This window comes from Stenella coeruleoalba (genome assembly GCF_951394435.1).
Source record: "Stenella coeruleoalba genome assembly, chromosome: 15".
In the NCBI taxonomy this organism is placed as follows: Eukaryota; Metazoa; Chordata; class Mammalia; order Artiodactyla; family Delphinidae; genus Stenella; species Stenella coeruleoalba.
In genome coordinates, this window is record NC_137161.1 from 13,515,469 (window position 1) to 13,532,491 (window position 17,023).

Here is a 17,023-nt window from a genome sequence, read left to right on the forward strand (position 1 = left end):
GACCGTAAATTAGAATCACCTGAAGCACTGGAACCCTTCCAATGCCCAGGCAATCTAGTTTTACTGGTTGGGGTAGAGCCCAAGCATCAGTATTTTTTTAAGTTCTCCAGTTAATTGATTTCACGTGTAGCCAGAGCAGAGCTCCACTGCGACTCATGCCCTGACTCAGTTTTCCATACATCATGCAAAGACTCAGTAATGGGTCTTGAAAGCAATTTAATCTTTCCAATGGGTCTTTTAAAGAGTAAATTAGGACAGGATAGGATAGGATAGGATAGGAAAGAAAAGAAAATAACTACATCACAAGTAGTAAAGGAAAGGATTCTGAAAACTTTCATTTCACGAGTGTCTGTGTGTACCACCATGATATAAAATGTATTTCTTGTAGTGAATCAAGATCAAAAATGTTTGAAGCTGCTCTTTTCATTTTTGTGTCTTTGTTTGTTTATTGGCTGCAAATTTTGTAGGATCTTCCCTGACCAGGGATCGAACCTGGGCCCCCGCAGTGAAAACGCTGAATCCTAACCACTGGACCACCAGGGAATTCCTTTTTTTTTTTTGGAAGCTGCCCTTTTAGATTTGGTCAAATCTAGAACACAGACATGTTCTGTTTGGCCCATACAATTTTTTAGACTTGTTAAAAAGTCTAAATTACTTGCCAGTATTTGAATATTTATAGATTTCATATAAGGATCTGACTTGCAGTCAACTTCTGGCTTCTTTTGAGATATGTATATGAAGGTGTGGAAAAACAGGGTCTACTTTCTTGCATGGCCAATAGGAAGACCAGGAGAGGGGCATGGGCTCTCCAGTTTGCCAGGTCCCCACCATTCCCCAATGTCGCCCTGACACAGAGGCTGACGGAAGGTTATCACCTATTGTCTTCACGGGAGCCAGCTCTATCCATCACATCCCTGGCTCCTACTGTGCATTTGAGTTTGTCCCTCCTACCTAGAAATTGAACTCCATCTGAACTGAGATTATTACTGTTTTGGTTTTCACTATGCCCCAACAAAAAGCAGTGCCACAGGAAGTATTCAATAAAGTTTAGGAAGGAAGGAAGGAAGGAAGGGGGGAAGGTAGGAAGGGAGGAAGGAAGGAAGGGGGGAAGGAAGGAAGGAAAGAAGGAAAGAAGAAAGGGAAGGAGGGAGGGAGGGAGGGAGGGAGGGAAGGAGAAAGCCAGCCCAGCAGAGATTTGATTTGGTCACAGCAAGCCAAAGGATTAGTATGGGTTTCTTTTTCCTCAATCTCCAGGCATAAAAGATGGAGCAAGATCGTTTTTCCTTGCTTGCTACTCAAAGTGTGGTCCATGGACATGTAAATCAATGAAGTTAGAACACACCCTCACACCATGCACAAAAATAAACTCAAAATGGCTTAAAGACTTAAACGTTAAGACATGACACCATAAAACTCCTAGAAGAGAGCATAGGCAAAACAGTCTCTGACATAAATTGTAACAATGTTTTCTTAGGTCAGTTTCCCAAGGCAATAGAAATAAAAACAAAAATAAACAAAAGGGACCTAATCAAACTTACAAGCTTTTGCACAACAAAGGAAACCATAAAAAAAAAAAAAAAACGAAAAGAGAACCCACAGAATGGGAGAAAATATTTGCAAATGATGCGACCAACAAGGGCTTAATCTCCAAAATATATAAACAGCTCATACAACTCAACAACAACAACAAAAAACAACCCAATCGAAAAATGGGCAGAAGACCTTAATAGACATTTCTCCAGAGAAGACATACAGATGGCCAGTAGGCACATGAAAAGATGCTCAACATCACTAATTATTAGAGAAATGCAAATCAGAACTACAATGAGGTATCACCTCACACCAGTCAGAATGGCCATCATTAAAAAGTCTGCAAAAAAAAAAAAGTCTACAAATAACAAATGCTGGAGAGGGTGTGGGGAAAGGGAACCTTTCTACACTGTTGGTGGGAATGTAAACTGGTGCAGCCACTATGGAAAACAGTATGGAAGTTCCTCAGAAAACTAAAAATAGAACTACCACATGATCCAGCAATCCAGCTCCTGGGCATATACCCAGACAAAACTATAATTCGAAAATATACATGCACCCCTATGTTCATAGCAGCACTATTCACAACAGCCAAGACATGGAAACAACCTAAATGTCCATCAACAAATGAATGGAGGGATTTCCCTGGTGGTGCAGTGGTTAGGAGTCTGCCTCCAATGCAGGGGACACGGGTTCAAGCCCTGGCCCTGGTCCGGGAAGATTCCATGTGCCACGGAGCAACTAAGCCGTGCACCACAACTACTGAGCCTGCACTCTAGAGCCCGTGCTCCGCAACAAGAGAAGCCACTGCAAGGAGAAGCCCGCGCACTGCAATGAAGAGTAGTCCCCGCTCACCACGATTAGATAAAGCCCACATGCAGCAATGAAGACCCAACTCAGCCAAAAATAAAAAAAATTAAAAAAACAAATGAATGGATAAAGAAGATGTGGTACATATATACTATGGAATACTACTCAGCCATGAAAAAGAATGAAATAATGCCATTTGCAGCAACATGGATGGACCTAGAGATTATCATACTAAGTGAAGTAAGTCAGAAAGAGAAAGACAAATACTGTACAGTATCACTTATATGTGGAATCTAAAATATGACACAAATGAACCTATCTACAAAACAGAAACAGACTCACAGACATAGAGAACAGACTTATGGTTGCCAAGGGGTAGGCGGGGAGGGAGAGGGATGGACTGGGAGTCTGCAGTTAGAAGATGCAAACTATTAGGTTTCGAATGGATAAAGAACAAGTTCCTACTGTATTGCACAGGGAACTATATCCAATCTCCTGGGATAAACCAGAATGGAAAAGAATATATGAAAAGAATGTATAGGGATTTCCTTAGTGGTCCAGTGGTTAAGACTCTGAGCTTCCACTGCAGGGGGCACGGGTTCGATCCCTGGTTGGGGAACTAAGATCCCACATGCAGCTCAGCACAGCCCAAAAAAAAAAAAAAAAAAAGAAGAATGTATATTTGTGTATAACTGAGTCACTCTGCTGTAAAGCAGAAATTAGCACAACATTGTAACTCAACTATGTTCAATAAAAATAAATAAATAAAAACAAAGTGTGGAAATATAGGTTCTCAGGCCCCAACTCAGACCTGCTGAATCAGAATCTGCATTTTAAAAAGATCCCCCATTATCCAGATTTAGCAGTATGTTTCTCTTAACCAGATTTAGCAACCATGTTGTAGAATAAAGATGCATTTCTTTTCTTTGTCAGTTTTCACTTCTCACCAAATTAATCCAAATGAGGTGTGATTTTAGGGAGACACTGGTGCGAACACAGGTGACAAAAGAAACATGCTTAAACTTCCCCTCTGGGGCTGGTGGGCACTCTTCCTGCCTGTCAAACGCCTCTGAAATAAATATCTGACGCTCCAGGGGTAAATCAAAAGTAAATCCTAGGTGACATGAGCCAGAGTTCCTTGAAATTAGGTGTTTATAATGGATGAAGCAAAAGAAGAGGAAAGAGGGACACACACACACAATCTTTCTGCCACTGAGTGGGATGTAAATCCGCCTGGTGAGCAAAGGCAAACTTTCTGAAAACAAACAAGCTAGGATCTTTCCAGGCCTTAGATTCTTGATGCCTCCCTGGGTCTTGCCTGGGCTGCTAACTTTTATAACTAAGTCTGTTTGGCAAGACTTCAAAAGCCAGATGCCTTGGCCACTTGGTTCTTGCAACTGGCAGTTAGAATACAAAATGCCTTCTCTCCCAAAAATGAAGGTCTTATTTTGAAAAAAATAGCCCCCCAGGTTTAAAGAGGCCATAAATAAAAGCTGTTTGGACTTTGAAGCTCCACCTGGAGGAAGCAGCAGCTGTCTGTCTTTGAAAGATTTCTCTAGCACCAGCTTTCATGCAACGAATCTTTGCCTAGCTTGGTTCAGCCAAATACAGTCCAGAAGAAAGACTGGCTCTACCAGAGTTCCCCAAATTTCAGACGGTCATGGAACGCCGTTTGGAATTTTGCCATGGCCACAAATCACTTTATTATTAATTATTTAATTTTTTTTTCTTACGTTGATTCACCTTTTAATTTAAGTTTCTTTAAAAAAGGAAAGTTCATATGATCTGCTTTTCTTCCTAACCCAGTTGGTTTCCTTTGGAAGGTGGAGATCACATCCAGGAAGCATGCTGACCCTTTGCTACTCAGAGTGTGGTCCATGGAAACATAGATTCTCGGGTTCCAACTCAGATATGCTAAATCAGAATCTGAATTTTAGGGACTTCCCCGGTGGCGCAGTGGTTAAGACTCCGTGCTCCCAATGCAGGGGGCCTGGGTTCGATCCTCTGGCTAGGGAACTAGATCCCACATGCATGCCGCAACTAAAAGTTCACATGCCACAACTAAGGAGCTGGTGAGCCGCAACTAAGACTTGGTGCTACCAAATAAATAAATAAATATTTTTTTAAAAAAGAATCTGAATTTTAAAAGAACTCCCACACCCAACCCCCAGGTGTAAGCTTTAAGAAGCACTGGCCTAAGGAAATAAGTACAGAGGAACAGAGAACAAGTCTCATCCTCAGGTAGCAATCAGTGAAGGAACCAGAGAAAGCCTGAGGAGCTTCAGAACCCTGCTGCCTTGGTGCAAAGCGCATTGGGACCAGGAGGTGCCCTTAGGGTCATTCAGTTACTCAGAGTCCAATGTAGTAGCATTTTGGCTTCTTTTCCCACATTATTAATCTGTTTGGAGATAGTGATGTCCTTGCTGGTTCAAGAGGTAAGCGCAAGATTTAGGCTTGGCCAATGAGAGCTTGGGTACAGTGACTGGTTCAAGGACAGTGTTGTGATCCAAGCCAATTCTTAAACTTTTGTTAGAACAACTGCCTAAGAGTTGCTAAGTAGGGAATAAGCTTGTAGCTTCTGGGGCCATCACTTTATTCTCATCACCTGAGAATAAAGCCAGCACTCAGGAAAACAGAGACAAGAGATGAAAAGTGAGCAAATTTTTTTACTTAATTTTCTTAGACATCTTTTCCATACCAGAAGACTTTTCTCTTTCTAAAGACTGCAGTATACCATTTCATAGACAGACCACCATATATTCGACTAAATCCCTGGGATCGAACCCAGGCCCTTGGCAGTGAAAGCACAGAATCCTAACCACTGGACCACCAAGGAATTCCCTGTAGTCGGCCTTTCAAAAGAACTAATCTATTATTTTTATTATTTTAAAAATAACACATATTGGGACTTCCCTGGTGGTCCAGTGGGTAAGACTCCGCGCTCCCAATGCAGGGGGCCTGGGTTCGATCCCTGGTCAGGGAACTAGATCCCGCACGCATGCCATAACTAAGAGTCCGCATGTCCCAACTAGGTAGTCTGCATGCTGCAACTAAAAAAAAAAAAAAAAAAAGAAGACTCCACGCTTTCACTGCAGGGGGTGTGGGTTCAATTCCTGGTTGGGGAGCTAAGATGCCACGTGGCACTGCCAAAATTAAATTAAATTAAATTAAAAAATAAAATACATACTCATGGGAAAATGTCAATGTTCAGAATAATAATAGTGGAAATTTGTTTGGCATTTACAGTGTGACAGGGCACTCTTCTAAATGTCTTAGAAATACCTTAACTCATTTAACTCTCAAGTAACTCCATGAAGCAGACATTATGATCATCATCATCTCCACGTGAACAGGGGGAGCATTAAATTGCAGAGGAGGGCAGTCACCTGCTCAAGCCAGCAGCCAGTCAGGGGTCAAGCCTCACTTGAGCTCAGGCCACTTGGCTCCTGAGTTTGTGCTCTGACCTTAGCTACAACTCAGCTGTATCAACTGTTTGGCCAAAGAATTAGGTGGAAACTAAAACCCTCCTTGCACCCTTCCCCTCACCCTTCCGCCCAGCCCAGGCTCCATCCCCAGAGGTAACCACCGTGAGCTCAGTCTCTGCTGTCTTTCTAGAACATTCTTTGTGTTTAGGCAGCTGGGTTATAGATAATGAGGTTCAAAGGCAGCCCACACTTAGCAATGTGACCTTGGGCACATCTCTGAACTCTCTGCAGCTACCTCATCCCTAAACTGGGCATAGTAATAATACCCATCCCACAGAGGTGTTGCAAACACCAAAGGAGTTTTTAAGTATAAAGTTAACTCCAAAGATGTTAACTTCCAGTGTCTCCTAGCCCTTTAGGAGGCAAAAAGTTATTTCACACCTCCTTCTCTCCCCACTTCGGTCCCGAATGATAATGCAAGAAAGTGGGGCCCAGGGAGGCACCCAACATTAGCAAGAGAAAGAGGTGTGGGTCATACAAAAACATTCCCCTCTGAGGACTTCAGAAAGCTGTAACCTCCTGCTAAGACAGTTCCAATTGCAATCAAGAGTGTTGCCAGTTCAAACCACAACATCCCCAAGAACCCCAAGATTGCAAGCTCCAGGCCTGAGCTGGAGTCGGGGATGGGCAGAGAGAAGAGGGACCCCCCTCCCTGATCCCATCCACAGCACAATGTGTGTGTGTGTGTGTGTGTGTGTGTGTGTGTGTGTGTGTCCTTGCTTGGTCTCCCAGCCTACTCTTCCAGGCTCTGCAGGAATAAATGACAATGTTACAAATATGTGCTGGGAAAATACATTGTTTTTATACCCAACTGAAACACAGGGCATAGCCTGTTGTTTTGTTAATATTTATTTATTTATTTATTTGGCTGTGTTGGGTCTTAGTGGCGGCAGGTGGGCTCCTTAGTTGTGGCATGCGAACTCAGTTGCAGCATGCATGTGGGGTCTAGTTCCCTGACCAGGGATAGAACCTGGCCCCCTGCATTGGGAGCACAGAGTCTTAACCACTGTGCCACCAGGGAAGTTTTGCAAATTTTATTTTTTTTTCTTTTTTTCAGTACGTGAGCCTCTCACTGTTGTGGCGTCTCCTGTTGCGGAGCACAGGCTCCGGACGTGCAGGCTCAGCGGCCATGGCTCACAGGCCCAGCCGCTCCACGGCATGTGGGATCCTCCCGGACTGGGGCACGAACCTGCGTCCCCTGCATTGGCAGGCGGACTCTCAACCACTGTGCCACCAGGGAAGCCCCTTGCAAATTTTTTTACTTAATTTTCTTAGACATCTTTTCCATACCAGAAGACTTTTCTCTTTTTAAAGACTGCAGTATGCCATTTCATAGACAGACCACCATATATTCGACTAGGTGTTTCTCAAACCATCAGATGATGGATATAGGGGTTGGTTATACTATTTTCCCTCCTTTTGAATATGTTTGAAATTTTCCATAATAAGATAATAATACAATAAAGGAAAGCACCATGCTGTAATAAAATTTTTCTGTGTAAACCTGTAAAGCTGACTTCCCTATCAAAGGCACCTTCCTTCATACAGATAGAAAACTACAGTTAAAAATCTAAGCACTATATATAAAATTAGAAATTGGTGAATTAAAGCTACCCAACCATGAACTGGGTGAGATTGCTTTCACTCTTGTTCGGAGCTCATCTCGATGGCTTCCTGATTCTCTGAAGACTGCTGGATAAGGCAGAGAACAACAGCTCTCAAAAGACCATGTGGTATCTTAAGAAAGTGACTCATTGGAAACTTGAAGTCAGGCCCTGTAGATTACTTATAATAATAGTTAACTCTTGGGACTTCCCTGGTGGCGCAGTGGTTAAGAATCCACCTGCCAATGCAGGAGACACGGGTTCAAGCCCTGGTCCGGGAAGATCCCACATGTTGTGGAGCAACTAAGCCCATGTGCCTCAACTACTGAGCCTGTGCTCTGGAGCCTGCGAGCCACAACTACTGAGCCTGTACGCCACAACTACTGAAGCGCATGTGCCTAGAGCCTGTGCTCCGCAACAAGAGAAGCCACTGCAATGAGAAGCCCGCGCACAGCAACAAAGGGTAGCCCCCGCTCACCGCAACTAGAGAAAAAGCCCACGCGCAGCAATGAAGACCCAATGCAGCCAAAAATAAAAATATAAAAAATAAATAAATAAATTTAAATAATAATAATAGTTAACTCTTATATAACAGTGATGGCATACCAACCCCTCCTGTAAATACTTTACACAAGTATTAACCCATTTGATTCTTTCATCAATCTCTAGACGTATAGTCTAGTATTATGCCTATTTTACAGATGAAAAAACAAAAGCACGGAGAGTTTTGATGACTTGCCTAAGGTCTCATAGCTAGTAAGAGGTAGGGCCAGGATTTAAACTCCACAACCATACTCTTCATCCTTATTTTCCACTGCCTCTCTATTAATTTGGTAATGCATCTTTAGCAATTTACTGAATATCAGATAACAGGGAATTGGGGATAGGTTGGGGAGAACCATGAAGATCATTCTGTGCCACTCAGTGGAAATCGGAGATGTCCCCATAGCAATAATAATCATCTACATGATTTATCTCCCATGGGAAAGCTATAAAATAATAACCACCATTTAGGGAACTTCTATTGAATACTATGTACCACAGCGCTAAGAGAAAAATACACTGTGATCATCTTATTTATGTCAACAAATATTCTATGTACCAGCTCTGTTCTAGGCACTGGGGAAACATCTGTGAAAAGACTGACATGATTTTAGGAACTTCCCTGGTGGTCCAGTAGTTAGGACTCTGCGCTTCCACTATAGGGGCCCAGGTTCACTCCCTGGTCAGGGAACTAAGATCCTGCAAGCCGCACAACATGGCCATAAAAAGAAAACAAAACAACAACAACAAAAAACCTGACATGGTTTAAACCTACAGTGAATGGGACTTCCCCGGTGGCATGGTTAAGAATCCACCTGCCAATGCAGGGGACACAGGTTCTAGCCCTGGTCCAGGAAGATCCCACATGCCATGGAGCAACTAAGCCCGTGTGCCACAACTACTGAGCCTGCGAGCCACAACTACTGAAGCCCGCACACCTAGAGCCCATGCTCTGCAACAAGAGAAGCCATGAAAATGAGAAGTCCGTGCACTGCAATGAAGAGTAGCCCCCGCTCGCCGCAACTAGAGAAAGTCCACACGCAGCAACGAAGACCCAGTGCAGCCACAAAAAAAACCCAAAAAACCCTACAGTGACGCTCACTGAAACTTGTTTCAATCAATATAATGAGTAGAATGGATACCGTAAAAGGTCTAGAGCCTAGACCTTGCAAGTCCTTGCAGCTTCTATTTGCACTCTTTTAGAACTCTGTCCTGAGTCTACCATGCCAGCAAAAGCCCTGAAGGAAAGACCACAGGGCGAGAGAAACCCAGGTATCTGGCTGTCCCAGCTGACTCGCCAGCTGAATGCAGCTGCGTGAGCAAACCCAGGTGTAAGGGACAGAAAGTCCACACATCAGCCCAAAGACTCATAAGAAAACAATGATTGTTTTAAGCAACTATGTTTTGGGGTAATTTGTTACACAGCAATAGGTAACTGTTACAGTGTAATATAATAATGAAACCGAATAAGTACTATGCAGCAAAGCTACTGGATGCTATCAACTCATATAGTAGAAGAATCTGGCCTAAGCAGGGGATGGAGGAGGGCCACACAGTAGAAAGAACATGAGTTCCTAAGCCAGACAAACCTCCGTTCACACCCAATTTCATCATTTATGTGCTGTGTGACCTTAGGCAAGTCAGATAGCCTCTCTGAGCCTCATCTACAAAATGGGGATCATCAAACTTACCCCGTTAAATGAGTGGCAAATGAGATAATGTCGATATATACATACACTGTGACACAAGAAGTGTGCATTCAATACGTGGTAGCCATTTCTTTTATAAAACAAATCACAACACACCATTCACTATCTACCTTGTGGGAGGTCAGGGAAACCTAATTTACCTCAGATCATAGAGATTCAATCAAGGAACAAAAGAGCTGGGGTTTTTTTTGTTTGTTTGTTTGGTTTTTTTTGAGCTGGGTTTTTTTTGTTTTATTTGTTTTGTTTTGTTTTTGCTAATTCATACCTGGAGCCTCAAAAGTTAATAGATGCATTAGGGTTTAAAAGCCAGCTTTGTTTTTCCTGGTGCATTAGGAAAGAAAACAAAGAAGAAAAAAATTGCATTTCATCACTTGCATGGTTTAAGAAGAAAGAGACCAAATAAGTCAATTAACTTGAAAGTGAGCGTTCCAATCACTGGGCCAATGGGCCCTCCTGCCCAGCACAGTCAATTATGGGAGAGCAGAGTCAATATCAGGAAGGTTTCACCTGATCATTGTCAAAATGTTTAAATACACCATCACAGTGTGCAAACAGGACTTTATCTCTTTGCCACTCCTGGAAACCTCTGGTTTGATTCTAGCAGTTTAAGCTTCCAAAGGAATGTTGAATGAAGGCAGGGAGGGAGGGGCTGCTATCTACATGGTGTCCCCCAGGCAGGGCAGGTCCTCAGCTAGCAACTGGGTCCTGCTTCCAACCCTGTATGCAAAATCTCTAACACTCCCAGTATCACAAAAGACAGATTTGTTTTAGGACCAGAGATGGACCCAGGTTTAGCGGGACCTGAAGTTTATGCTATCTGGGGGAGCCTTCTTTAAAAACAAGCAAACGATGGGACTTCCCTGGCAGTCCAGTGGTTAAGACTCCATGCTTCCAATACAGGGGGTGCGGGTTCGATCCCTGGTCAGGGAACTAAGATTCCACACGCAGCACGGCGTGGCCAAAAGATTAGAAAAAAAAAAGCAAATGAACAAAATAATGAGTACAAAATTAAGTATAAAGGTGCATACTGATTTGAAGTGAGAAAATTAAAAAAAAAAAATTGTGAGGGGTTTAGTAGCCAGACTCCTTTGCCCCCTGGCTCTCACACCTTTGTATAGCTCTCCCCACACAAAGACACACATTGCAGCGGGGTGGTCTGCAAGACCAAGAGAATTCCGCAGAAGTGATGATACATCATCACTTCTGAGATTAGATTATAAAAGACACAACGGATGCTTCTGTCTTGGTTGCTTTCTCTCTCTTTTTCTTAAATCACTTGCTTAGGGCGGGAAGCCAGCTGCCCTGTCAGGAGCAGGCTTATGAAGAGGCCGGTGAGGCGAGGGACCGTACTTCCTGCCAACAACCACGTGAAAAAGCTAAAACACCATCCCCCAGCCCTAACTGAGCCTTCAGGTGACTGCAGCCCCAGATGGCAGACTGTGACCACCCAGCCAAGCTCTCCTGGATTCCTGACGCACAGAAATCCTGCGAGAAATGTTTATTGTTTTGTGCTCATAAATTTTCAGGCCATTTGTTCCACAGCAATAGATAACTAATACAGTGGCCTTCAAGAGTCATGTTCTTTTCTTCTGAGGTCTCTGCAGGTAATTTACGGTAAACGCTCACATACAAAGGCTTCCTGTTTGCAGCCTGGCTTCCACCCGCGCTAAAATCCTTCTACAACTCCAAGCGCTATTGTGTGTCCCTACTTCCTAAAAGAGTACGGGGGGCACAGAGCAGAAACTCCAACTGTATTTGTCGAATAAGTGAGTAAATAAGACTCTTGCAGGAGTAATATTTCATCCTTATTTTACATGCAGGAAATGGAAGCTCAGAGATGTTAAGTTACTAGCTGAAGATCACACAGCTAGAGACGGAAGGAGTCTTGATTCCTTAATGGACAGCCTGTAGGGTCCATTTCTTTGATGTTTTCCATAGTACTGAGTACATACTAAGTGCTTAATAAATGCAGATGGACTGAAAGGGTTAATGATATGGCCCATCTTTCTCTCATTTGCGTAACCAAGAAACTGGAACAATTCGGGGTGGTGGGGGTAGAGAAATTGATGTTGCCTTCTTTATCACAGACAGTAACGGAACAATGCAGGACTTGGTGAAGCAAAGCCTAAAAAACTAACAAAACCACTTCAAAAGTATCCAGAGGGCTTCCCTGGTGGCGCAGTGGTTGAGAGTCCGCCTGCCGATGCAGGGGACACGGGTTCGTGCCCCGGTCCGGGAAGATCCCACATGCCGCAGAGCGGCTGGGCCCGTGAGCCATGGCCGCTGAGCCTGCGCGTCCAGAGCCTGTGCTCCACAACGGGAGAGGCCACAACAGTGAGAGGCCCGCGTACCGCAAAAAAAAATAAATTAATTAAAATAAAATAAAATTCAGAAGAAAAGGGGTTTGTGCTTCATTTAACACATTGTATTCAAAAGCTGGTTCTGTTGGCCTTAAAAGATCTATGTAAAAACAATACTTTGAAGGCTGTGTGAAAACAATTCATTGATTTATGGTTCATGTTTCACTCTTTTGAACAATTACAAATCTCCAGATTGACACAGTTAGGGGGCCAGCTCCTCAAGAGTAACCATGGGCAATGCTTGGGGAGCACTTTCTTTCCTTGAAGTGGCCACTGTAGTCAGTCAAGTTCAAAAGTCAGCCATGTGTCCTGGGAGCCTGGGGCTGGGGGGATCGTGGTGAGTCATGGGACCACTTTGGCTTCTTCTGAACCCTGGAATTCTCTGAAATCGCAGCGATTTAAGAGGCTTATGGATATTCTAATTAGGCCATATGTAATTTAATTTTGGAGTGGTGAAACTGTCTCCTACATTGAATAAACAGGAAGCCTTTCAAAATTAATGGACTTGTCCACTGAGTTATTATTTACAAAAATTTCTTCAGCTCCAAGCACAGTCTCTGACCTATATTTGGTGCTCAATGAAGTTGTGGACTTGAATGGGAGTTCATTAGACACCAAAAGAGAATGCAGCAGTCGTCCACAGAGCTCCATCTCTTATATCACCTCCCGGCCTCTGGACTCTCTGCTCTGCCGGATTATAGGATCAGATTCTCCTCTTTGCCAAAGATAGTTGATGTCCATTGATTTAAGCTCCCAATATCCATTCTCCTCTTCTCAGAAACAAGCACTTATTTTCTTTCTAGGGGTCTACCTCTCCCCACCCCCATCCCACGTGCTTTTGGAGGGTTGATTCCACTCCAGAGACGGGCATGTACCTGAGCCTCATCAACCAGCACGCTCAGAGTCCTGATCACACTCTGTGGGTCAGAGAGAGACACATGACCTAAGTTCATCTAGTCCGTCAAACCCTCTGTTTAGGTTGGTTTGGTTTGGTTTTTTGATAGGCTTTATTTTTATTAGAGCAGTTTTTGATTCACAGCAAAACTGAATGGAAAGTACAGGGACTTTGCATATACCCTCCCTCCTAATACACACATACATTCCCCGCCCTCAACATCCCCCACCAGATAGTATATTTGTTACTATCAGTGAACCCACGTTGACACATCATTGTCACTCAAAGTCCATAGTTAACCTTAGGGTTCAGTCTTGGTGGTATAGATTTAGACAAATGTAGAACTGCCTGCATCCATCATCCAGAATTGCTTCATGGCCCTAAAGATGCTCCGTGCTCCACCTACTCATCCCTCCTTCCCCCAAATCCCTGGCAACGACTAATTTTTTACAGTGTCCATAGTTTTACCTTTTTCAGAATTTCATATAACTGTAATCATACAGTACATAGTCTATTCATTTCCACTTAGTAATATGCATTTAAGTCTTTCCGTGACTTGGTAACTCATTTCATTTTGGTGCTAAATAATATTCCGCTGTATGGATGTACCACAGGTTACTTATCCATTCACTTAACAAAGGACATCTTGCTTGCTTCCAAGTTTTGGCAACTATAAATGTTTATGTGCAGATTCTGTGTAGATGTAAGTTTTCAAATAATTTGGGTTAAATATCAAAAGTGCAATTGCTGGATTGTATGGTAAGAGCATGTTTAATTTTGTAAGAAATTGCTGGGACTTCCCTGGTGGTGCAGTGGTTAAGAATCCACCTGCCAATGCCCGGGACATGGGTTCGAGCCCTCATCTGGGAAGATCCCACACGCTGCGGAGCAACTAAGCCCGAGCGCCACAACTACTGAAGCCCGCGCACCTACAGCCCATGCTCCGCAACAAGAGAAGCCACCACAATAAGAAGTCCATGCACCGCAATGAAGAGTAGCCCCCGCTCGCCGCAACTAGAGAAAGCCTGCACAGAGACGAACCCAACACAGCCAAAAATAAATAAACAAATAAATTTATTAAAAAAAAGAAAGAAATCGCCAAACTCTCTTCCAAATGGCTGTACCATTTCTGCACTCCCACCAGCAGTGAATGAGAGTTCCTTGTTCCATGGTCTCATCAGCATTTGGTATTGTCGGTGTTTTGGATTTTAGCCATTCTAATAGGTGTGTAATGGAATTTACTTATGGTTTGAGTTTGCATTTCCCTGATGACATATGATGTGGAGCATCTTTTCCTATGTTTATTCGCCATTTGGATATCTTCTTTGATGAGGTATGTGTTCAGATCCTTTGCCCATTTTGTAATTGGGTTGTTAGCTTTCTTTTTTTTTTTAGTTAATTAATTAATTAATTTTTTTGGCTGCATTGGGTCTTCGTTGCTGCGCGCAGGCTTCCTCTAGTTGAGGTGAGTGAGGGCTACTCTTCGTGGCGGTGTGCAGGCTTCTCATTGTTGTGGCTTCTCTTGCTGTGGAGCACAGGCTCTAGGCGCACGGGCTTCAGTAGTTGCAGCACGCGGGCTCAGTAGTTGTGGCTCACAGGCTCTAGAGCACAGGCTCAGTCGTTGTGGTCCACGGGCTTAGTTGCTCCGCGGCATGTGGGATCTTCCCGGACCAGGGCTCTGAACCCGTGTCCCCTGCACTGGCAGGCGGATTCTTAACCACTGCGCTACCAGGGAAGTCCTAGTTTTCTTACTGTTGAGCTTTAAGAGTTCTTTGTCCATTTTGGATAAGAGTGTTTTATCAGATATGTCACTTTTCAAATGTTTTCTCCCATTTATGCCTTGTCTTCTCATTCCCTTGACAATTCCTAAGCTTTTGTTGGATCATCCAGGAAAGCGTTATTCCCCCTACTGAGGTTGCTGAGAAGATGAGACAGAAGCTAGGAGCAGCTGGCAGCCATTCTACAACCATAGGGAAGAGGCGGCCTGAGATTAGAGTCAAGAAAAAAATGAAAACAGCTCGCAGACAAAAAAAGGGCAAATGGCTCATAAACATACAAAAATAAGATCATCTCTTGTGAGAAATGTATTTAAAGCTATAAAGTGGCATTGTTTTTTCACCTATCAGATTGGTAAAATGAAAAAATTTTTAACAATAATTTTAATAATAAATTTAAAATAACTTAAACATTTTAATGATTAATCATTTTAATTTAATGATAATTTTAATACATTTTACCAATTTTTAATTGGTAAAATGAAAAAATTTTTTAATTTGCTGAGGGTGTGGGGAAAATGGCACTGTCAACTGAACTCAGGTTTGGATACAAGTAACAGAAACATGACAAACTGGTGGCTTAAGTGAGGTAGACGTTTATTTCTTCTATCATGTAAAAGGAGTCTGTAGGTCAGCGGTCTGGGGCTGGTATTGTGTGTCCGTTTGCCTAAGGAACCTGGTTTCTTTCTGTTTGCCTGCTTCATCTAGCCTGCCATTCTTAAAGTCACAGGACTCAGGATAGTGGCAGGAACTCCATCTATCACATCTGCATCCCTGGCAGCAGGAAGCAGGGAGAGAAAGAGACAGGTACACCCTTTCCTTTCTGGAAGTCCGCACTCACTACCACTTACATCCAGTTGACCAGAACTTAGTCATGTGACTATACCAAACTGCAAGGGAAGTTGGGAAACTTAACCATTATTCTAGATGATAATATGCTATAGTAGAAGTTGGTGTTCTGTTAATATGAAGAAAGACCAAAAATGGATGTTGAGAAGTAACTAGGCATTCTCATACATTATTGGCAACAGTAGAAGTTGATATGACCTTTATCTTCTTCCCAGTTGCTTTTCAATAAATTGCTTCACTTTATTCTCCTCACACTATCACTCCTTTTTTTCAGATAAGGAAACTGAGGCAACAACAGATAACTCACCCAAGGACTGTATGAATCAGGATTCTTGACAGCAAGTGACAGAAACCCAAATCAAATTGGCTTATGAAAAGAGAATTCACAGGTTCACTGGATTGCAAAGATCACTGATAGATTGCAAAGATCACTGATAGATTGCAAAGATCAGCTTCAGGTATGGATGGATCCAGAGGCTCAAACAGTGAGATCAGGGTTCTCTCCTCATCTCTTGGTCATTTCCTTTGTGTTGGCTTCATTTTTGACAGGCTTTCCTTATATGGTGGCCCACAAAAGCCCACAGCACATACAACCCTATATCCCATCATATCATGGTAGAAAAAGAGCACCTCTTTTCCAGGATTTCTAGCAAACATCCCAGAACTGACTCTCACTGGACTGCCTTGGGTCCCATGTCCATCTCTGAGCCAATCACCGTGGCCAGAGATGAGCTATGCTAGTGTCCAGGCAGACCTGAGTCATTTGCTTATTCCTGGATCCCGAGGGTGGGGGACAGGGGCAGGGGGCTGGGAGGGCAGGGTCAGCCCCATTATAAGCAGAGACCAAGTGGGGAGGGGAAATTCCCTGAGGAAACCTGGAGTGAAGTTTCTAGAAGAAGGAGGAAGAGTTGCTAGGTAGACTGAACTACAAACATCTACTACAGTCATGTGGTGAATTGGGGCAGGGCCACACCAGGAGCCCAGTTTCCCAATTCCTAGTTCCCTGTGCACCATAAGTACCCCAGCTCTGTCTGTTGCCTGGGAACTCACTTTTAAGAAATCATAAAATGTAAATACAGACTAAAGGAGAAGTAATCAGAGGAGAATCATACACGAAGGGGAGAGGTTGAGAAAGCCCCCGGAAAAACGTTCAACTTTTGTTCTCTGTTATATTCACCTTGTCAAAAAGTTTTCAAAACTGATGAATTACATTCCAAAGGACTGAAATAATTTGCAGATGCTATCGAGGAAACGCTGTCAGTAATCTTTGAGATATTGTGGAAAGTGGGAACGGCTAGATGGTTGGACTTGGGCAAATGTACACAGATTCTAAAAGCTGAACCCAAATCCTGCAGACTGATTGGCTGGACTCTGATTCTTCATCCTCCTGTCTCTTCCTGAATTCTCTTTTTTTCATTTTTTAGACAGTTTTATTGTGATATAATTTACATGCCATAAGTCAC